Genomic DNA, 24013 nt, shown 5'->3' on the forward strand with positions numbered 1-24013 from the left:
TAACCATTTAATTCAAAAGCAGTAAGCTTACCAATGATGGAGTGAAGGATTACCTTAGTTTTGTCAATAGATTTCAACTCCTGAATGGCTGCAACTTGGATAGCGTAGACCGGTAGCAGGGTTCTCAATACCTTACTAACCACTATGGCATCATCCATTTTACCACCAACATTCTTGATCTCACCAACTATCTCTTTTATCCTCTGACTATACTATTGGATATTCTCACCTTTAGCCATCTGCATGTCATCAAACTTCCCTCTTAGACTCTCTTCCTTGTAAATATTCACATGTTCATCACCGCTATAAATCTCTTCAATTTTTTTCAATACCTCATTGTGTGAGGGAAAAAGTGAAACTAAGCAAACATGCCCTAATCTCACTTTCAATCACACATTTGTGGAATACGAAAGAGCCTAGAGGTATCACACAATTGGCTACTTCTTTTTGTGGAAGAGAGAGCCATGGGCTACCTATTAGGATTTCTATTCCTTTGTTGTAATTGAAAGATAAAATGATGCAAGTTCAATTCCCAACCCCAAAGTGCAAGTATGAACTAATAACAAGATTGCAGAATTGAACTTGAACTATGGAAAGCTATAAACACAAGGATAAAAGGAGAATGCAGATGCATATTCGGAGTCAAAATCTAAGTGAAAATGTTCGGGACGGGGGCGTGGGCACCACTATCCTGATTTTGCCCCTGAAACTGCTCTGGAAACTGCTGTTTTGCAACCTGAAAATCTGTCAAAAATGCTGAAAATTGCTGTCTGACAGAAGGACCAAGGCGCCCAGCACCCCTGTCCCAGGGACCAGGGCACCCAACGCCCCTGTCCTGGTAGGACCAGGGTGCCCCATGCACCTGTCCTGGTCTTTTGCTCTGAAATTTGGTGTGTTGTTCCGTCTCAGTCTGCTTCCGTCGGATCTGCAACTTGCGGCGTCCTTTGACTTCGGAAACCTGCACTTATATCTGAAAAGGTGTGGTGGGCGGCTATATAGGGTTTTGCCTTAGTCAAACCCTCGCTTTGGTGATTTTCACCTCCACGAATAGCCAAGTTGTATTGTAAAAGTAATGTGTATGCAGACCTTGTGTGTGTGCAAGATCCTAAAATGAAAGTAAGCAAGCTAGAGCAACCTAGAAAGTAAACCCTAATTGCTTGTAAATGATTATGTAAATGCTCCAAATCAAGATGCAAAGTGATCTAAAGCATGAATACAAATGATATAATGGGGCTTATGCAAAGACATGAAAACAACATGAAATCATACCCAACCCCAAGGGAGGGGTACAAGCCAATCTTCAGTCGGTGATCCCTTATTGTTCTTCAATGCCTTCAAAGCCCTAAATAGATGAATGAAATTGATAGATGCTTGATGGATGGATGTTGAATGTTGTTGAAGTCTTCAAAGATCTGCTCTTTCGCTGCATAGAAGGTCCTTGAAAACCAAAAATTTTGGATCCTTTCAAATGAAGAAAGAGAGCTCTTATATATGAAACCCTAGGTCTTAATTTCAACTTTTGGCCAACCTAGAGATTGAATATCCCACCAATTTCTTAGGGTTAAGCTTTATTTTATGATTGGATCGCGCTCCTAAAATTTCAGGAAAAATGTCCGGGACCGTGTGCACGTCGGGCGCCATGGTCCTGACAACTTTTCACCAAATTTTCAGGGTCATTGGATATGATGATTTTAGAGCAAATCCTGAAGTTACAGCTGATTTCGAGATGTTTTGACCCCCGAAATTAAGCCCCCAAGTTCAAAATAGGACCTAATTAGGGTTTTTGATTAAATGATGTATTGGAAGAATAAAATGAAAGGGGCACACTTTAATGAAACGGCCCAACTTTATGATGTGGATGATGATGAAATAGGACCTTAGACCTAATTAATTTAATTAATTAAGTGCTAAAGGGGAAATGCAATGCAAAATGCAAAATGCGCCAAGGCGGGTGCTAAACTAGGTGTGAAATTGTACCACCCTAGCAAGTGCGTACAATTTACGACGCTACACTCATATGCAGTCTCTAGACCATAGACATCTACATACTCTACATCAGACAAAGAACTGATAATAGCCTCCAGTGTTTGATTGTTTTCTTGTTGCTCTTTCTTCTGATCATATGTCATAATCCCACTAGGTGCAACATATTGAGTACCAACATGTTCCCAGTATTGATTTCCAAGACTCTTGATATAAATTTTCATTCTATCACTCCATATCCTATAGTTCTCTCTATTAAAATTCAGACCTTCCTTCTTCATCATGTTCTACAAGATCTTTACCTCAAGTTGTTAGGCTTAGACCTTAGAGGACCTGAGATGCTCTTATACCAATTGATGGTATCATGAAAGAACAAGGATCCAGTCAACTACTAAGAGGGGGGGGTGAATTAGTAGATAGAAAAACTAATAAACTTCACCAATCTCAAAATCAATCTCTCAAAGTAAACTTAGAACTATTAATGAAATATCACTGTCAAGATAAAACTGTCAAGTTAAACCAATTGAGTGTTACAATAGATTAAATAAACAACTTGAAACTCACAAACATCCAAATACTTTTACTGACATAAGTAAAACTTCATTTCATATTGTTGTCAGTTATCATGACTTATCAAAGTGGAATAAGTAGTTAAGCAAATCAACCATAGAAACATAACGACAAAAATATTCACCATTTGACACAATTTCTTTGACGTGGAAACCCAAATGGGAAAAACCACAATGAGATGGAACTCACAACAATTTTGAACTCTTCTGAAGTTCGCCCTATTAGGAGCCAAGCTTGTTAAAGCTTTACAAAAATTCATGTTAAGAACATATTCTGTTAGGGGCCACCCGGTTAAGGGATTGACTAACAACCTTTGTAAAGGATTTAGAATCCAAGATAATTGATCACCTTGTTAGAGGATTTGAATAACACCAAGCTTTTTAGAGCTTACCCAGTTAGGGGATTTTACTGTTGTAATTGTTAGAAAATAACAAGAGTTTGTTGATCTATTTGAATAGCACTTCACTTGCTTGTCCAGATCCTTTTCATGCTCCTTATTTGCCTTTACCCAAACTGCAGATACATCATCTAGTTTGGCAACCACACACTCAACTGAAACTTTGCAAATTGAAATTAAACAACTCATCAACCTTATAAACAAATCAAATAGGTCAGTAACACAACAAAAACCTAATTCTCTCATAGAGATTACAAACAAGTCAGTTCAAGTATGACAATTGGATTACATAACAATCTCTACACATCATTCAAGAAAGCCTCAACTACTCCTTGATCACCACTTCATCGAACTTAGTAACTCATCAAGCGCTTTTTATTACATGCAATATACATCCTCATTCCCTAGACAAAAATAGTTACCTCAACACACCAAAAACTCTTTGAAACTCTCTTCATACAATATGAATATGTGTCATAATCATTATTGCTCATCATCATATTATAAACCAATATAACCAATTCACCAAACTTAATTAGTTAGGGTTTATCAAAACAACAAGTAGGGTTTACCGGTTCAACTCTCCAATACTTAGCAATACCGGTTATAGTTCCCTTTCACTAGCTCTTCTTACCGGTTATAAAACAACATTATAACAATAACATTACCAGTTAATTGACATCAATGACAACATAACATTTCATTAATATAATCTTCATGCAAATGCCAATAGGGTTTTCCTTGTACATATGGTGTGATGTGGTATCCCTTTTATGTGTGGTTGTATTTGTTTCATCCTCCCATCTAATCGGTATGTCTTCTTTATATTAGATCTATTAACTAGTTTACACACATAGGATAGAAAAAGGTTAATTTTGTAAATCACTGATTCACCCCCCCTCTCAGTAACATGTAGTGTTTAACATTCCCATTCTTCTCCCAATCCTCCTACTTCTTCAAATACATCTATTTCTCTTAATGATTGTGTTCCTTCTTGTACTCTTGATTCTTCTACCCAATCAGAATCTCCTCCCAAGGATATCTTTTCCCCGAAGGAGTGCTCTTAGATGATAATTGGGGATCTATAGAATTTACCCCTACTTTATAGGAGAGTATAAAGTATCTTAGAAAGGATCTAAGTCTGAGAAGGAGATATCTAAGGAGGAACCTAAAAAGCAACCTACTTTGTATAAACAACTAAGTAATCACTTTGTGGTTGCTTCTAATTCAAATAATTCTTGAAATCCTTCCTCTAATTCATATAGCACTGAGACCTATGAGGCATCACCATCTCTTTTTGATTTGGCATCCCTTTATGGCCCTAGTTTTCACATTTTAGCTAAGATTGTCTATGATGGCAATGGTTGTGGCCCAAATGAATAAGGAATTAAAGTTCCTTTAGAACATAATACAAATGATGCTTCATTTGGACTTTGATATAATCCTTCTAAGCCCACCAAAGCATCTAAAATACCATCTCTCAATGTTAATGCTATATTTAGTAGTGATGATGACCTCACCTCAATTAAATCATCTTCTACTTCTTTCAACACCCATCCCCCTCATAAGGAAATCTTGGTGATGAACAAATCTCTTTATGAATCTCCTTAAGAGATTTTTAATCCCCCTTATGAGACTTTATCTTCTACTCATTTTAAAATCCCTTCTTCTATGAATAAGGCTCTAATGAGTTACACTTATTCCTCTCCTAAGATCTCTTGTGTGTGTTGGTATTCTACACTTAGATGAGAATAGTTCATGTTGTAATTAATGGCAACCAACTAGTAATATGGTTCATAGCTTACACTAGCAACAAACATCATCTACCAGCACTGGCAGGCACAACAAGATTATTCACACCGACACCTAGGCTACACCAACAAATTGTTTTATACCAGCACCCTAGCTGACATGGAAATTATATTGTTTTATATTGTAATCATATTGTATATCCGACATGATGTATTGTAGAGACTCATATATGTATGCGATCTTATAGGTCATTTTGTAAGTGACATAGGTATGTGAGAAAGTGATAGGTATGCATAGGAAGTTAATGCAAGTGGATTATGAGAACGAATATTTGTATATGCATTTTGATGTAATATTTTGATGAGCGAATAAGAGCAGAGCAGAGTGAAGAAAGGTTTATGGTGGAGGTATTTGACAGAGCTTAAACCGGTACTGAATCAAGCATTGTAGATGCTATTTTGAGTAGTACATTGTCATTGGATTTAATTATCCAATTTTGTAGTCAATGTGATTCCTTTTTGTGATTGAGCAGTGAGCTCTAGGTTGTTGGCCTTCTTGCATGTGCAGGCCCCTATTGTATCAGTAATATTTATTCATATTGGCCAGTGAGTAAATATTATCGATCACAAATCCCACTGAGGTTTTTCCTCTATCGAGTTTCCTCGCCAAAATATCTTGTGTTATGGTGTGCATTGATGTTGTCTCTCTTATTTCTCTTTATTGCTTTATTGCTTGTTTACCGATACATTAATTTGCGTTGTAAAGTTGCAAACAAATTTAAATATTTCATTCATTGGTGCCCCCCCCCCCCCCCTCTCAGTGTCTTTGGGACTGATCAACTATCTAACAATTGTTATCAGAGCCTAGTCCTCTATTTGCAGAAGCCTAATAGCTTGAGGAATATTCTGAAACCAGTATCAATGGAAAGCTTGAGACAACAGTTGGAAGGAGCTCTTGAAGATTTTGATGTAGAAAAATTGAAGAATATCAAACTAGAAGATGAACTTAGAACTACTCAAGAATTTATCAAAGCACTTCAAGATAACCTAGATATAGCAAAGAACAAGAGAAAAGAATTACATGTGCAATTCCAAAATCAAGATGATGAAGAAAAAGAAACTCTTAGAGATATTGCAGACAAATTGAGACAAGAGAACAGTAACATGAAGAATGAGATGCAAGATTTAACCATGAGACTATGCAAAGATATTGAAGATATAAAGAGGAATGAGGAAGATTTGGCCAGAAGACTAAATGAAAGATCAGATGAATCTCAAAGGCTTAGCTATGAAAATCATATGCTCAAAATTGATTTTATTCACATGCAACATTACAAAGATGAACTTTTGAGACAAGTTAGCACTTTGGAAAGTGAGTTGATCACTACAAATGAATACAAAGACAAATTCAAGAAAAGTTCAAATAATCTTGATGATATGCTGAAAAGTCAAAAACCTGATGGAGAAACAATTGGACTTGGATTTTAACATGGAGAAAGCTCAGGGACTGCAAACAATCATGATCACAACAAACCGGTAAGGCAGCCTAATGCTTATAAATTTAATGGGAAATGTTTTGATTGCAACAAATTTGGTCATAGAGCAAATCAATGCAGATTTAGGAATAATCAGAATACAAACTTACCGACTAGCTAGTGTTCCAAATGCAATAAAAATGGTCATAAATCAGACAATTGTAGAATGAATGTGAAATGTTATGTTTGTGGTATATTTTGACATTTATCTAATCAATGCAGAACTCAAACCGGTCAAGGTTATGGAAAGGCTATTCAGAGAAACAATGTAACTTGTTATGCATGTAACAAGATTGGGCATATTGCAAAATTTTGTAGAAGCAAGAATTCACCAGCGAACAATAAATGATCTAACAAAAAAGGCAAAGAGAAGGTGACTAAAATCAAGCATGAATTTTCAAAACAATGGATTAGGAAGAGAGATCATAAAGGAGATGAATCTATCACTGCACCTGCAGTACAAGGTAATCCTGCACTAGGAGGAGATTCTTCATCCAACTAAGGAATAATCCTTAGGGGTAAGACAACAAATTGAAAACCATGCATTTACCCTTGGTTAATGGTAAGAAGTTATATTTCTTCTTTACTGGCAAATATGTGGAATTTTTCACTTCACTGGCAAGCATTTATTGCGGTTGTAAGTCAAAATTTTGGTTATAAAGGCATTGTAACCTTTCACTTCAACTCACCAAGAATGCAAGCATTTGAAGAGAGTGAAATTGAGCAAAGGCATTCTAAAGGCGAAGTAGCAAAGATCTTTTTCAGAGAATCCAAGGATTTCATAGTTAAGAGGTATTTATCTTTCACAATGGCATCTTCATCTTTTGTTCTTGAACTCGTAGCAAACCCTACCATTGTGGAAAACATTAAGTGACCTAGACTAGTTTTCAAGATCATTCCCAAGATAGCAAAATAGGATGATTCTATTGGTGCATTTTCCAAAATCCCAAAGGGAGTCGCGTTCACTAAAGACCCTAGGGCATACATACATTGCAACATAGAAAGTTTAGCATCTGAAGATTTGATGAACATGTACATGAATGTAATTACTAACAAGGATGGGATAGTGAAACCAGAACATAAGGTAGTTGAGGATTTAGGTTTCATAGACATCCTCCATTTACTAGAATTCTCAGATGAAACCGTCTACTATGTCCTTAGCAGAGTTCACAGAGAATTTATGTGGTTGGACTTGGTATTCAAGATTACTAAGGAAGATATCAAAGTTATTACTGGTTTACCCTGCATCGGTTCTAGACCTGACAAGAAGAAGAAAATCACTAACAAGGAAGTTATGAGCTTAACTGGAGCTACATATGACAACTGGTCACTTAGGGTTAATGACATAAAGGATAAAAATGTTAAATTTGCTAGCATGATAATTGGAAATAAAGTTGGTCACACAAATAGATTAAATTTTGTGTCAAGTTCATGCATTCACAGTGCACCTGAGATGATTGTAAACAATGCAAAGATTGATATTTGTGAATGGTTGAAGGATGAATTGCTAGAAAATTTGGATAAGATAAAACGTGACAAGAAAGGAAAATTCAAATTTGGAAATCTGTTGGTATGTTTAATGCTTTACTTTTCTAAGGAGATCCTCGGCATAGGTCATAAGGATTTTGCCTATGATATTTTTGTTGGAAAATAGATAAAGGAGGAAATCACCGGTATAGGAGCTAATAGTGATGAGTTGGTCAAAGATTACTTCAAGAATTTCCAAACTAGAATGAAATAGAGAGAAAGGATTTCCCAAAGCATCGTAGACAAATATGATAAACAAATATGCTTTGTAGTAAAGAGAGATGAAATCTAGATGGAAGTAGTCAGACCCAGAATAGTATGGATTACTGAAATGGGATATGAGGTGGACTCTCACATCTTGGAATCATATGAAAAAATACTCGTAGATGCTCCACCGTAACCATCAGAGAAAATATTTGGTAGTGTTGAAATAATTGAAAGTGATGTAGCCATGATGAAGGAAAGAAAGAAAAGAGACAAATTCATGAAAGATGCTTCTAAAATGGTAAAAGAAGTTACATAAGGGTTGATGAGTCTTGGTGGTATTGCTGCTGAAGTAAAAAGGTAGTCAGAGTAGACAGCGGTAGCTCATGTTTCCTTGGTTGTTACTTCTTTTGAGACAGAAAGTGATAAAGCAGCTGAATTTAAAAGACTTGAAAGGAAGAAAAGAAAACCTTCACCGGCACCTACCCCATCTCCAAAGAAGTCAAGGACACAAAGAAAGAAGAAACAGGTTGTAAGAGAGCCCAGTGGTCCTAAGAAGAAGGTAACTCCTAAGAAGAAATCTGAATCTAAGGCACCAGACACTCTTACTATGGAGGAATTGATAAATGAAATCAACAAGAAGGTAACCTTAGCAATGTAAATAAACTCTATCATTCTTTCAAGGATGCAGATTAAAAATATATAGAGGAAAGCATTATTTTACACCTAGATATCGACAAGAAAGTTCTCATTGAGGTTGTAGATGATCTGCCCAATGATTTGTACTTGAGGTTAGAATATAAAAGGATGTTAGTTATGGAATTAGATAAGAAATTAAAAGTTGAAGCATTGTTAGCGGCTCACCCTGTCAATTCCCGACAGGAGATTGATGAATTGATTGCAGAAGCCAACCGGTTAGTTTTTGTAAGTGGTCATCGACAGGTTATCCTTATGGAAGGCTGAGTTAAGAAAATTGCAGATGAAACAGCAGACAACTGGGACATATTTTTTGTGGAAAGAGAAAAGAAAGAAGAAAAGGATAGATAGAAAATGGATAAGCCTTTTAAAAAGGTATATCAAAAGGATAAAGGTAAAGGTAAAATTGGTAATGTGCCTAATATAATGGTCAAGGATAACCTTCCTCCACCAGCACAGGACACACCACCAATAATTGCAGAGGCACCGGTACAAACTAACAGTCAACTGAAAGAGAAGGAAGAGGAAATAACAAAAGATGACATCAATCTGGAATCTGAAGTTCTGTTTACCATGAATGTGGACACACAAGACTTCAACATTGTCATGGACAAAGAGATTGCAGAGATAAAACAAATTGATGCTGCAAATATTGAGATCTCTGAGTCACCAGTCAACACTGATGACTCTCAGAACATTGAGATACCTACACAAGTTGAGAAACCTGATACCATCTCAGATGCTACTCATCCTAACATTGAGAAACCGGAAGAAGCACAAGCAGAACTAGAGGTAAAAACACAAACTGAACCTACAAATGTTGACAATCAGCATAAGGTAGAGAAACCAACAGAAAAAGAACCTGAACAGAGCATAGTTGAACCGATAGTCAGCAAGACAAAGAATAAGGATGATAGTAAGATTGAAAGCAAAATTGAAATATAGAATGAGCAAAAAGAAGAAACAATGAATAAAGAAGCGGTCAATAATGGAAATAACGAAGAAGTGGTTAAGGCAATTAGATAACTATCTGAAGAAAAGAAAGTTATAGCTGAGCCTAGCACTTCCACCATGAATTTCAGGCCTACAAATGTGACTGGTGTGCTTTTGGATTCAATAAAGAGGATCACAGATTGCAATGCCTTAGCATTCAAGGTCATTGATGATACATTACCTATATTGAAGATGATTGCACCAGCTTGTAAGATAGATCATATTGATGGATCTTTAGGTAAATTGGACATATTATCCAAATTTATTGCTTCAAATATGCTAACTGTAGATAAGATTAATGAGGAGACTGTTAAGGAAAGGGTGAATAAGGAGAAAAATGAATTATTTAATAAGACTATCAAGGATTGTAATGAGCACATTGATTCTTTATTACCGATACTTAATTCCGCCATTCTAGAATATAAAGAACTATATAAGGAAGCATGCAAGCCTCACAACTTCACAGAAGACATTGAGGAAGAGATAAAGAAGATACAAAAAGAGATTGATGATATAGAAGACAATATGATAGGTTCTTCAGAACTTACATCAGTTTTTTATCAAGAAATGGCAATATTTAAGGAAAAGATTGAGAAACTAGAAAAAGAAAAAGAAAGGATAAGAATGAAGGCATGTGAGCTGAAAAATAAACTTGGTCCTAGATTGGACAACCTTATAACTCAGCGGATTGAGTTGTCTAAAGAAACAATTCAAGGAGAAAGATCACCGGAGCAACAAATGCATTATCTAATCGGTATGATCCAGTAGACTGAAACCATTATCTTTGACAACACCAAATTCATGCAGAGTCTTAATCTGATTTTGGTGGATATCTTTCAAATTGTACATAATCGGATACAGTCTATGAGGTAGAATTTTGAATTCTTTGATTATTTTTGACATCCTTTGTCATTGATGTCAAAGGGGGAGTAGTAGTATGGGGAAAAATGTATAGATGAGATCATTTGCTTAGGGGGAGCAATTCTATTTTTCGATCAGTTTTGGACTTCATTTTTTGGATATCAATTTTTGGATTTTTCTCATGAGTGTTGCCAGCAATGCCAAAGGGGGAGATTGTTGGCATTCTACACTCAAATGAGAATAGTTGATGTTGTCATTGATGGAAACCAACTGGTAATATGGTTCATAGCATACACCGGCAAGAAACATCATCTACCAGCACCGGCAGGCACAACAAGATTATTCACACCGACACCCAATCTACACCGACAAAAGATCTTACTGGCACCCCAGCCGACATGGAAATTATATTATTTTGTATTGTAATCATATTGTATAGCCGACATGATGTATTGTAAAGACTCATATATGTATGAGATCTTATAGATCATTTTGTAAGTGACATAGGTATGTGAGAAAGTGATAGGTATGTGTAGGTAATTAATGCAAGTGGATTATGAGAGCGAATATTTGTATATGCATTTTGATGTAATATTTTGATGAGCGAATAAGAGCAAAAAAGAGTGAAGAAAGGTTTATGGCAGAGTTATTTGACAGAGCTTAAACCAATACTGAATCAAGCATTGTAGATGCTATTTTGAGCAATACATTGTCATTGGATTCAATTATCCAATTTTGTAGTCAGTGTGACTCCTTTTTGTGATTGAGCAATGAGCTCTAGGCTATTGACCTTCCTGCATGTGCAAGCCCCTATTGTATCAGTAATATTTATTCATATTGACCAGTGAGTAAATATTGTGGGTCACAAATCCCACTAAGGTTTTTCCCCTACCGTGTTTCCTCACCAAAATATCTTGCGTTATGGTGTGCATTGATGTTGTCTCTCTTATTTCTCTTTATTGCTTTATTGCTTTATTGCTTGTTTACTGGTACATTAATTTGGGTTGTAAAGTTGCAAACAAGTTTAAATATTTCATTCACCAGTTACACACTGATTCACCCCCCCCCCCTGTGTCTTTGGGACTGATCAAGTATCTAACAGTGTGCAAGAAAAGTATGACTTAGTGGCCTATTCTTCTCCTATAAACTTCTCTCTTTCTAAAGACTTTTTAACATTCATCATCTTATACATGTTTTTAATCTCACTTATAGTAGAGCATTTAACATGTCATATTCAAATACCTCATTCAATATATCATGTCTTTACATAACATTAATGGCTATTATGTTGCTCATTGTTATGTGACATTGGTAGCTCACTTACTGGGGCCTCATTGTCATTCATTATGGTACAATTTCACATGCAAACATACTTTTGGAAGCAACATAATATCCTATTTCTATCTCATCTGTTATCCCTATATATGGGGGCAAGAGTGATTTCAAACATATCTCCTTCTTAAGATTAAAATTTCCCCTTTGTGAAGTAGTGTCTTCTATAAGGATTTCTTATTGATGGTAGAGGTGTATTCATACTTGAATTCCTTCTCTCATATTGGAACAAGCATCCCTAATGGGGATCTTAAGTACATATCCTTAATTGGGACCTCCTCCTTGGTGTTGGAAGTCTTTGATCATTCATCAATTTATTTTCTTCATTGAGTAGTATCTTTTATAATAAACCCTTCTATTTTGTGAATGTGCATGTCCTTGATGAGGATCTCTTGCCTTCTCTAGAAGAGTGTTTCTATAAATAATATCACTTTGATGACATTTCTATCCTCCATTCTTTTCCAAATTCCTTTATGGAGTTGCATTTTTGGATTATATCTGTTGCATTTGTTTCCATTTAAATCTATCATCTTGTGTTAGAGAGCTCTCAAATCCTCACACTCTTTGTTGTGTTGGAATTGAGGTTTAGTCCTCTTTCTTACCAAATGATTCTCCATTAGTTTTATATTTGTATCAAATATTCTTGTGAGCATTTGTCATCAATCTTCTTTCACAATTCGATGTGGTTAACATGATACCCTGTTTCAACTCATTAAATTAGCAAGCCAAAATGGGGCGGCATATAGCTACCCTCAAATTTTCATCACCTTCCTTAGTAAGAATTTAGGTTATTTTGTGATTTTATCTAACATGTGGTTTTGTAGGGTGTGGTTCCTAACTGTGTACTGCAGATACCACTGGGGGCTTCATCTGACAACTTGTGGATATATCATTTTTCACCAATGTTTACTTTTTTCTACTTTATCTTGCATATGCACCTAGTGTCATATGACCGCTAAAGTGGGGGCTAAATGTAGTGTCATAAATTGTACACCATTCCTAGGGTGGTACAATTCCACGCTTAGTTTAGCACCCGCCTTAGTGTGTTTGCATCTTGCATTATTATTTCCCTTTAAGCATTTAATTAATTAATTTAATTAAATCTAAAGTCATGTTTCATCACTTTATATTTATAAAATTGGTCCATCTACCCTAATTGTGCCTTATTCCTTCAATAAATCATTTAATCATAAACCCTAATTATGTCCTATTTCAACCTTTAAGGCCCGATTTCGCATATCAAAACACCCCAAAATTAGTTGTAACTTTGTGATTCGCTCTAATATCATCATATCTAACAACCCTGAAAATTTGGTGAAAATTTGGTTGGACCGTGGTGGGAGTGCACATGGTCCTCGGCTTTTTTCCTGAAATTTTGGGAGCATAATTCTATGATATTAAAATGCTTAACCCAAAAATATTGGCATGAAATTCAATTCCTAGGTCAACCTAAAGATGGAATCAAGTCAAAATTAAGATCTAGGGTTTCATATATAAGAGCTCTCTTTCTTCATTTGAAGGGATGGAAGGGAATCGAATCTAGAAAAAAGCTATTGGAGAAAGCATAAGGATCCTTCTATGTAGTGAAAGAGAAGCCTATGTGGATTCTTCAACAACATTCAACAACATTTCATCAAGAATTCATCATCAATTAGGAGCCTTGAAGACATTGAAGAGTAATAGGAGATCTAGTGGCAATATCTCTTTCTTGGGGATTGGTATGATTTCATGTCTTTGTATGAGCTTCTTTACATCAATTGGCACATTAACATTCATGCTTTATATCATTTAGCATATTTAGTTTGAATCATTATCATTTACATTCACATTTACATTTAGGGTTTACTTTCATGCATAGGGTAGCTCTACTTTCTTTCATTTTAGGATCTTCCATACACACAAGGTTCTAGCACACACATTTTCAGTACATTATCGACTATTTGCGGAGGTGGAAATCACCAATATAGGGGTTTGACTAAGGAAAAACCCTATATAGCCACCCAAATATTCCCTTTTCAATTGCAGGTGTAGGAACAGGTACCCAAAAGTAGTTTTAGAACAAAAAAAGGCACTAGAACCACCCAAAAGTCTCAAATTTGCAAAAAATTGTCAAGGATAGGGGTGAGGTGCCTTGGTCTTAGCCAGGATAGAGGTGTGGCACCCTGGGACCCCTCAAAATCAGTCATTTTCAATAGGTTTCAGCTTCAAGGCCTCGAGATTCCATCTCTCTAGTTACAACTCTCTGTCAGATCATTAGGGATAGTGACATGGCACCTTGGTCCTAGTCAGTTTGGCTCAAATTTCACCATCAGGTATGTTGTTCTCAAAAAATAGAAACCCAAGTTTACCTGCAATCTATCTATGAAATAGCCAATCTCAATCAATAAAAAGCTTCAGGGCTTGGACAACATAACATAGGATCCTAATGATCCTCCTACACTTCAAGTTCTACTAGACCTAGGGGGGATACCCTTTTGATGCATAGAATACAACTAGTTACAAGCATATGGCATCAACAAAAGCAAATGAATCTCAAAAGGCTCAACAACGAGGAGGTTATTGCAAATGGGCTAGATCTACATTGACATATCTACTAGATTGGAGCATGAGATAGGTGGAACATACTAAACCTACAAACATAAAAGTAAATGGATATTTGATTTTAAAAATCTATGAGAATCCCCAGAATCTGCAAGACCAGTGCCTTATCCAAGGGCATAGAGTCATACATCAAACTGTAAATTAAAACCTCCATTGCAAGTCCACCTTCATCGTTAAATATCCCTACATTAGTGCCTTACAAAAATGCATTACTCAGCTCACTCACAAAATCATCAAATGCCTTACACAAGGTTCTAGCACACACATTTTCAATACATTATCGACTATTTGTGGAGGTGGAAATCACCAATACAGGGGTTTGACTAAGGAAAAACCCTATATAGCCACCCAAATATTCCCTTTTCAATTGCAGGTGTAGGAACAGGTACCCAAAAGTAGTTTTAGAACAGGAAAAGGCACTAGAACCACCCAAAAGTCTCCCATTATCTATAATTGATTACAGAGTTTAAATTCTTCCTTGAAGAATGCCTGCAAACAATCACAACAATCTCCTTGAGATGACAAACTCCAGCCTCCTTAAGGATTTAATTTGTAATAAAGAAATATACATTCGGAGACAACTTTGTGTGAGTTTATGCATGCCTTACATACATATAAATCTGCAACAAGAAACACTCACAACAAGAAAAATACTCCATTACTTGAAAAAAAGACATCATATTACAAACTTGGAAAAACTCAAAAAATGGAAACCTAGATTAAGGAGCCTTGCTCACAAAAATATGGATCCCTTACAAATGAGAAAACCTTTGAATAAGAAGGTAGAGAGGAGAATCAAATTTCATCTCTAACAATGGAAATTGCCAAATCTTTGCATTAACAACCCACACACTTGGCATGTTGATAATCATTTCTTTCTGACTGAAAAATAAATTATGAGATCCTAAGGTAACTACCCCAAAAATATTTGTCATGGGTTACACTTGACTCCAAAAATGGATTGCTCAGATCGAGATTTTTCCAATGATATATAATACTTATATATTCAAGAAAAAGATAATCCCTCAGCCATCAATCCCTCTGTAGGTCGGTCATTAATTTCTCTATTTTCACTATAGTCTGAAACTATATTTTTAATTTTTAATTTTATTTTTCCAACTGTTTTCTACCATGTGTCCACTTCTAGTTCACTTGTGAGTCCCTCTATGTGCCACCTGAGCATAGCCAGACCCACCACTTCCTTGTCTCTTCCATGTCTCTTCCTGAATTGCTCTCCTGCCGGGTCCCACCACTTGGTCGCCAAGTCGTGTTGATTAGCCATCGTGACATAGCGACCACAATCAGATCATCCGTCTGCCATCAAATCTTCCTTGACTTTCCCGCCCATTAATTCATCTGGGCCACTCACCCCTTCTGTCAGGCCCGCCACGGGTCACTTCCTGATTTGCACTGAGCCCACCCTGACCGCCACTTGGATCGCCACCTCGCCAGTTGCTATGTTGTAGGGGATAACTAGCGAGCACCTTCATCTTGTGTTATGGTGACAACCATTATACTGGCTCAAACCTGCTTGATCTTTAACACATGAGCCGCTTTCCTTTTCTGCACGTGTTTTGTCACCAAGTCGCGGTGAGTATTCGACGGGCATCTTTCTATCACGGTATAGCGACTATCGTTAGATCTCTTCGCTCAGTCATTATATCTACTCAACTTGCTCAGCCTTTATCTCTTCGTCCATCTGTGCCATGTGTCAATCACCGGTTTTCCACCTGAGCACGGCCTCATCCATCACTTCAGCACCATCGAACCCACCATCTCACTTTGGTTTCTTCGGCATCATTCTTTCGGCCAAACTTCCTCCTTTGTCGAGCCGTTCACATGTCTCATCAATACCATAGTTTTATCGATGCCTTTCACTTTATCTGCGGGACCAATTTGGATTTCTTTGATATACCCTATGTCGATGGAAGTGAGCTTTCAGCGAAACCATTTAGAGATCCATCGCGGCCAAGGTTTGTTCGATAAGTCACTTTGATGACATGCCATCTATTCTACTGTGTGTCCTTTCCTCATTCATTCTGCGCATCCGGCAGCCACCATCCAACTTGCCACGTGACCGCCACTTCACCACCACCGGACCCACCACTAGGACCTAGGCCCGCCACCTCACCAGTTGCCAAGTCACAATGATATCTAGCGAGCACTTTCCTATCACGATATAGCGACCGTCGTTGGATCATCTGCGATCACTATTGATATGCTCAACTTTCTCACCAGTTATTTTGTCATTCTGCTACAAAAGTTGGATGCTTTGAGATGCGTGCACACGTGGGGGGCCCACCACTTCCTTAATCGGACACTTGCCAAAATCCCATAAGCTTTGACACTAAGGATGCGTGCGGCTATGCTTTTAAATATTAAAACTCTCCTCCCCAGCACCAATGTGGGTTAAATGCTTTTCCCCTGAAAGTTTGTTTCTTTTGTAACCAAATTTGGTGCCCAGGTAAAAAATGCCTTAAATAGGCCGATTGCATTTGCTTGGATTTTCTTTTGGCCTTTCCCAACAGCCATGCCAAACTTCATGCAAGGAGGAGCTGGAAAAGGGGTGCGCGGAACTGGCCTTAAGCCTGCAGAGTGTGTTTCTTTGAAGTCATTAACCTGCTCAAACACCACACCAAGAGGAAGTGAGGATATCTTGTTTGAAATGGGCCTCTCAAATCATGAAAATTGTTTGAGTCCCAACAAGGTACACTGTTGACCTTACGTGAACCGGTATGTGGACATAATGACATTATATGTTGTCATTGATTTCAATATGTTGAAGAGGTGTGAATCAGTATATGTGAGAATTGGTATAACACTATGAACCGACATTTGTACTAAAGTGAAGTGGTGTACTTGTTCATGATGAACCGACATATAGTTATGGGAACCGGCATATGGAAGTATTGTATGACTATCGGTTGGTAGTCTCAACTTCAGGGTTTCCGGTTGATGTGCTTCAAGCCTGTGTGGCTCAACCGGTGACATTGTGTGATGAGTTAGCATTGTAAAGAAGAATAGATCATGTTGCCATGTAAACCTATGTGCATGAAGGATCTTGCATGAGGGAGATTGTTCCTATCTACCTCAGGAATGTACGAAGTCTGTAAAATGGTGATAGTGTGTGATGGGTTATCAGCCGCCATGAAATCGATGAAAATGGACGATGGAGAATGTCTTGAGATTGGATCAAGACTGTTGCAATTAATGGAGTGTTCTCAACGGTCAGGATTGAACCATTTGAATTCCTTAACCTAACAGGTTTAGGGTTTAGGGTTTATGCTACCAACCTATCTATTTTCCTATAAGGTCGATGTTGTGTCTCTTTCTGAGGTTGTTGGCAAAAGTTGTGTGTGTGTATCCGAGAGAAGGGATACATAATTCTTGCCAGACCAAAAGGAGAGAAGTGATACCTATAGAGTGTAAGTGCAGAAGGTGAAGAGGAGCTTAAGCGGACCTACATTGGCATTGAATGTTGTTACCAGATCATTGTAATACCTATTGATCTCTAACCACCTCAACAGTTGGAAAATCCCTTAACAGGGTAGCCTTAACCGGCTTGCTGAAAATCCTTTAACAAGGTAATTCAAAGCTACTGAGTTCGGAATCATTTAGCTATTGAGTTCTTGAAATCCTCTAACAAGGTAACCTTTAATAGGGTTTAACCCTTAACCAGGTATTGTAGCCATCCCTTAACCAGGTGATCTTTAACAGGATCGGCTCCTAGCATAACCTATTGTAATGTCTCTAACCGGACAAGGCTCCTAATAGAGTAAACTTCTAAAGAGTTCAAAAATAGCTTGTGGGTATTCATCCCCACCGTGGTTTTTCCCAGTTGGGTTTCCATGTGAAAAATATGTGTGTCATGTGTGATGCTTTTATCTTGTGATGCTTTGCTATTGTCTGTCAAGCATATGATGGTTTTGTGTTTTATGCCTATCAATAAAACATGTTGAACTAGTTGTTATTATGATCTGACAATAGATTACCTATTTATGCATAAGGGTGAAATGGTAGTGTAGTCTCGAGTTGAGTGAAAAGATAAGTGAGTAACTAGTTAATGCTTGTCTCAGACATTCTTAGCTTTACCGGTTGCACTCGGTTTCAAACCGGTGTCACTGTCTGCCGGTCATTTGAAGTGTCTGTTGTCAAACCGATTTAGGACTGTATTTTTGTCTGTACTGATTCACCCCCCCCCCCCCTCTTAGTATCGGTTTGGTACTATTCGCTCATCATTGAGTTATCAATTGGTATCAGAGCATCCTCCAGGTCCTCTGTGTTATAAGCTTAACCACTTGAGGTAAAGATCCCAATCAAATGATGAAGAGGGAAGGTCCAAAGTGTAATAGGGGAAATTTCAATATATGGAAAGACAGAATGAAGATATTCATTAGAAGCATGGGTGCTCAACACTGGAGCTATGTTGAGACTGCCTATGTTGCTCCTACTGGTACCCTTACCGATGACCAAAAGAGAGAGATGCAGGAGAATGGGCAAGTCATGGAAGCCCTAATTAGTAGTTTATCCGACATTGAGTTTATTGATGTTCAGGATAAGGTAAATCCCAAAGAGGTATGGGATACTCTTAAAAATATCTATGGCGGTAATGAGCATGTAAAACAGGCTAAGGAAGAAAGCCTTAGAGGGAAGTTTGAAGATATGTGGATGGTTGAAGGTGAGACCATTCAATAGTATGGAATAAGGATCAAAACCATTGTTGGAGATATCAAGAGTGTCGGTGGTAAAATAGAAGATGCCACTGTGGTAAGCAAAGTCCTGAGATCCCTATTATCGGTCTATGCAATAAGGGTTGCTGCTATTCAGGAGCTGAGATCAATAGACAAGACTAAGGTATCCTTAGACTCCATCATAGAAAATTTGACAACCTATGAGCTAAATAGTTTTGATGGCAGTGTTCAAAAGACTGAATCAATGTTTAAAGCTTCTATTGTACCATCCAGAAAAGGAAAAGAAGCTAGCACTAGTGGTGAATCAAGACAGAGTAGAGAAATGGATGATGAGGAGATTATGATGGCATTTGAAGCTCTCCTTTCTAGGAAACTTCCAAAAGGAACTGGCAAATACAAAGGTAAGCTACCTTTGAAATGCTTTTCTTGCAACCAGATAGCACATATTGTTGTAAATTATCCTAAAGGAGACAACAAGGACAAACCGGAAAGGTTCAAGAAATTCAAAGGAGGAAATCGGAGAAACTATTTTGTGGCAGTTGATGAAGGTGTCACAGATGAAGAATCAGAGGATGAAGAAAATGAAGATATTGTGTTTGTTGTTGTCAAAGAAGATGTGTCAGACAAGAAGGCTCTTGTCTCCTAGTTTGATAATTCAAATGAGTGGATCATTGATAGTGACTGTTCTCACCATATGACTGGTGACCAGAGCAAGTTTCTATCATTGGAGGAGTATGATGGTGGTGTGGTTCGCTTTGGCAATGATGCACCATGCATGGTCAAAGGAAGAGGTTCCATCTCTCTGAATGGAAAGAGTAGTGCTGACAATGTGTATTGGGTTGATGGTCTTAGACACAACCTTCTGAGTGTTGCCCAATTGAATGACAGTGGCCTCACTCTGAAATTTAAGAATGGAGTTTGTAGAATCAAAGGAAATAATGGTGAATTGGTGGCCACCGGCATGCAGACCAAAGATAACCTATTTCATCTGAATGCAAATATAAGTACATGTCTTATGGCAAAATTTGATGATAGCTGGATATGGCATAGGAGACTCTGCCATGTAAACTTTGATAACATTGTGAAATCTAGTAAGATCAAGGCAGTTAGAGGGTTGTCGGTGCTAAGCAAACCAGATAATACCTTGTGTAGAGAGTGTCAATTGGGGAAAATGTCTTCCTCAACCTTTAAATGTAAATCTTTCACTGCTGACAACTTGCTTGATATTGTGCATACTGATTTGTGTGGTCCTATGAAAACTAGAAGTGTGTAGGGTGATAGGTACTTCATGATTCTCACTGATGATTGCTCAAGAATGATGTGGGTCACATTCTTGAAAGACAAGTCTGAAGCCTTTGTAAAGTTCAAAGCTTACAGAACTTTAGTGGAGAAGGAAAGTGGTAAAAGGATCAAGTGCCTAAGAACTGATCAAGGAGGGGAATTCACTTCCGATGAATTCAACAAGTACTGTAAAGAACATGGCATAAAGAGGCAATTGTCTACCACCCAGACTCCATAGCAGAATGGCCTAGTAGAGAGGAATAACCGGACTATGGTTGAAGCAGCTAGAACCATGTTGATTTAAAAAAAGGTAGCTCACACCTTTTGGAGAGAAGCGGTGAGCACTGCAGTCTACACAATGAACCGGGTACTCATTAAGGAAGGTAAGGATAAAACTCCTTATGAGTATTGGACTGGTAAGACACCTGTGGTTAGCTACTTTAGAGTGTTTGGTAGCAAATGTTACATCAAGAGGAGTGAACACCAGAGAAAATTTGATGCGAATGTGATAAGGGAATATTCCTTGGATATTCTTGTTGGCATTTGGCATTATAACAGACAAGGAGAGATTGTTGGCATTTCAATAAGGATATTGAGAAGGTTGTTGATGATTATGGATAAAACTGATCAAGGATGTTTTACTGTCTTAATATTATTATTTTGTCATTGATGTCAAGAAATTCATTTTCTAATTCAGTATGATGTTGCCATATCTTGAGAAGTATGATTTGATGAGTATCAAGATGTCAGTAAAAGACACAGAAAGAATATGATGAATAAGGGGAAGGAATAAGTTATGCAATGGGCAACTATTACTGAGTTAAACAATGATGAGATCATGATGTTTAGATTATTTTGATATCATACATATGTTAGTACTATACTATGTTACCAAGCAAAGAACCTAGTCGGTAAACCCTAAGGTTATCACTATCAGTTAATGAAGGCAGAATGTCTACCGAGTGAAGTTTAGTATTTACCAAGTTGTAGCTGAGTAATAACAGAATGCATTAAATGATTACATGCATTATTTAATGAAGGAAGCTGATGAGCTAGCTATGATTAAATGATTGGTATGTTGTGAATGAAGTTTGTTAAAGAATCTATGGCAAAGGAAAATCGACAGGAAGATCTACAACTCAGATTGAACCGCAATACCCTAGCACAAGTTCCAAGAAATGTATGCAAGTTCCAAGGCAGGGTAACATGTTTTCAGATCGGCAAATACATTGAACCTGGACAAAGTTTGAAGATTTGATGGCTATGATTGATCATGGGAAATGTGATCAAGGAGATTAAGCGGTTGGCAAATTGTTTATAAATAAGGAACTGTTGTTAAACAATGCATGCAAGCAAGTGTATGCACAGGGATGCTACATAGTGAATACCGAGCACAGAAGCTTGAAGATTTGTTTTGAATAACAAAGTATAGAGCCCAGCAGATGGACAAGATTAGTTCTATGTCTATATTGTATTGAGCAAATAAGAATCTACTTTAGCATTTTAGATGTGAAGTTGCAGATAGATTTTTATTACTGTTATTTTGTGAAGTGATAGAAAATCTCTTAACCGAGTGGACTTAATAGTCTTATTTGTAAAACCCTCTAGCAAGGTGACATTCTAATTGAGTATTTGAAATCCTTTAACAAGGTCACTTCTAACAAGGTGAAGATCCTAACAGATCTGAGGGAAATCCCTTAACCGGGTCACATCTAGCAATGTGTTTGTAATCTTTAACAGGATTTTCTTTTAACCGAGCATACTCTAGAAGAGTATATTTCTTAGTGGGTCTGAAATCCCACAGTGGTTTTTCCCTATTTGGGTTTCCACGTTAAATCTGGTGTTATGAGTGTTATGATGTTTATCTACTTTTGAGTTTGCATGTTTAGCAGTTTTGGTTATATTACTGAAGAACATGTTACCAAAGTTGAATCTATTATTTTTATTGAAGATTAAGTTTGTATGATTCACCCCCCCCCTCTCATCTTATTAGCTTGGAATCTATACTTATCTTTAAGTATCAGAACTATCAATTCCACCAAGAGAAAAGCTATCAAGTGTTTCAATAATAGGACTCAGAGAATTATGAAAAGCATCAATGTAAGAGTTGATGAAACCTCTGAGAAAGCTGAGGAAACCGGCAGTGTGCAAGCGGTAAACAAACTGGTTGCAACCTTCTGGGAACCAGTTGTCAGTCAACTAAGTAACAATAACAGTGTTCCTACACTGGAAAATGTAGATGCTGATACTGATGGACATGAGGATGAAGAAGAAAAGAAAGAGAAATCCATCAAGACCATTCCTCAATATGTCAAGCTGAATCATGATCCTAATCAGATCATAGGAGATAAGGATGCAGGAATCTTTACAAGAAGAAAGGTCAGAGAAAACTCATGTATGATCTCTAAATTTGAGCTTAAATCATTTAAAGAGGCACATAAAGATGAAGACTGGATCAAGGCAATGGAAGAGGAACTTGACCAAATAGAGAAAAATGTTACATGGTCTTTGGTACCTAGACCAGAGCATAAAAATGTCATTGGCACAAGGGGTCTTTAGAAATAAGCTGAATGAGGATGGCACAGTGATTAGAAACAAAGCCAGATTGGTATGCAAAGGATATGCTCAAGAAGAAGGAGAAGACTATGGAGAAACCTTTTCTCCTGTAGCCAGATTGGAAGGGGTTCGTATGCTTCTTGCATATGAAGTTTTTAAAGGTTTCAAAGTATATCAAATGGATGTAAAATTTGCATTCCTAAATGGTGTACTTGAAGAGGAGGTGTATATTGAGCAACCAAATGGGTTTTCCTTATCTGAAGATAGTGACATCGTATGTAGACTACATAAAGCCCTATATGGACTAAAGCAGGCACCTAGGGCATGGTATGAATGTCTGCATTCCCATCTTGTGAAGATTGGATTTGAAAGAACAAGTGAAGATAGAAATATCTACTTGAAGTCTGAAGGAGATCAAATCCTGATCTGTGAGGTATTTGTTGATGACATTATCTTTGGTGGAGATGACAAGATGAGTCATGAATTTGCAGATGAGATGAAGAAAGAGTTTGAAATGTCACTCATAAGGGAGATTAAGTTCTTCATTGGACTGCACATCCAGCAGATGAAAGATGGAATCTTTATCACTCAGTCCAAGTATGTCAAAGAGGTGTTGAAGACCATTGGCATGGAAGATAGCAAACCGGTTGGTACACTGATGGTGACTAGTTGTAAACTATCCAAAGAGGATGACTCCGCATTGGTTGATGAGAAGGAATACAGATCAATGATTGGTAAGTTGCATTATGTAGTGCATAGCAGACCAGATATTGCACATGTAGCTGGCATTACTGCAAGGTTCTAGAAAAGTCCAAGAGAATCCCACTTGGTTGCAGTCAAGCAGATTATTAGGTATCTAAAAGGAACTATTGACTATGGGTTATGGTATCCATACAATAGTGATTTTAACCTGAAAGTGTTCACAGGTGTCGATTGGGCTGGTAATGTAGATGACCAGAAGAGCACAACCGGTGGTGCATTCTTCCTTGGTGGTAGACTAGTCTCATGGATGAGTAAAAAGTAGATTTGTATCTC

The sequence above is a fragment of the Cryptomeria japonica genome, chromosome 3 (assembly GCF_030272615.1).
Source record: "Cryptomeria japonica chromosome 3, Sugi_1.0, whole genome shotgun sequence".
Classification (NCBI taxonomy): Eukaryota; Viridiplantae; Streptophyta; class Pinopsida; order Cupressales; family Cupressaceae; genus Cryptomeria; species Cryptomeria japonica.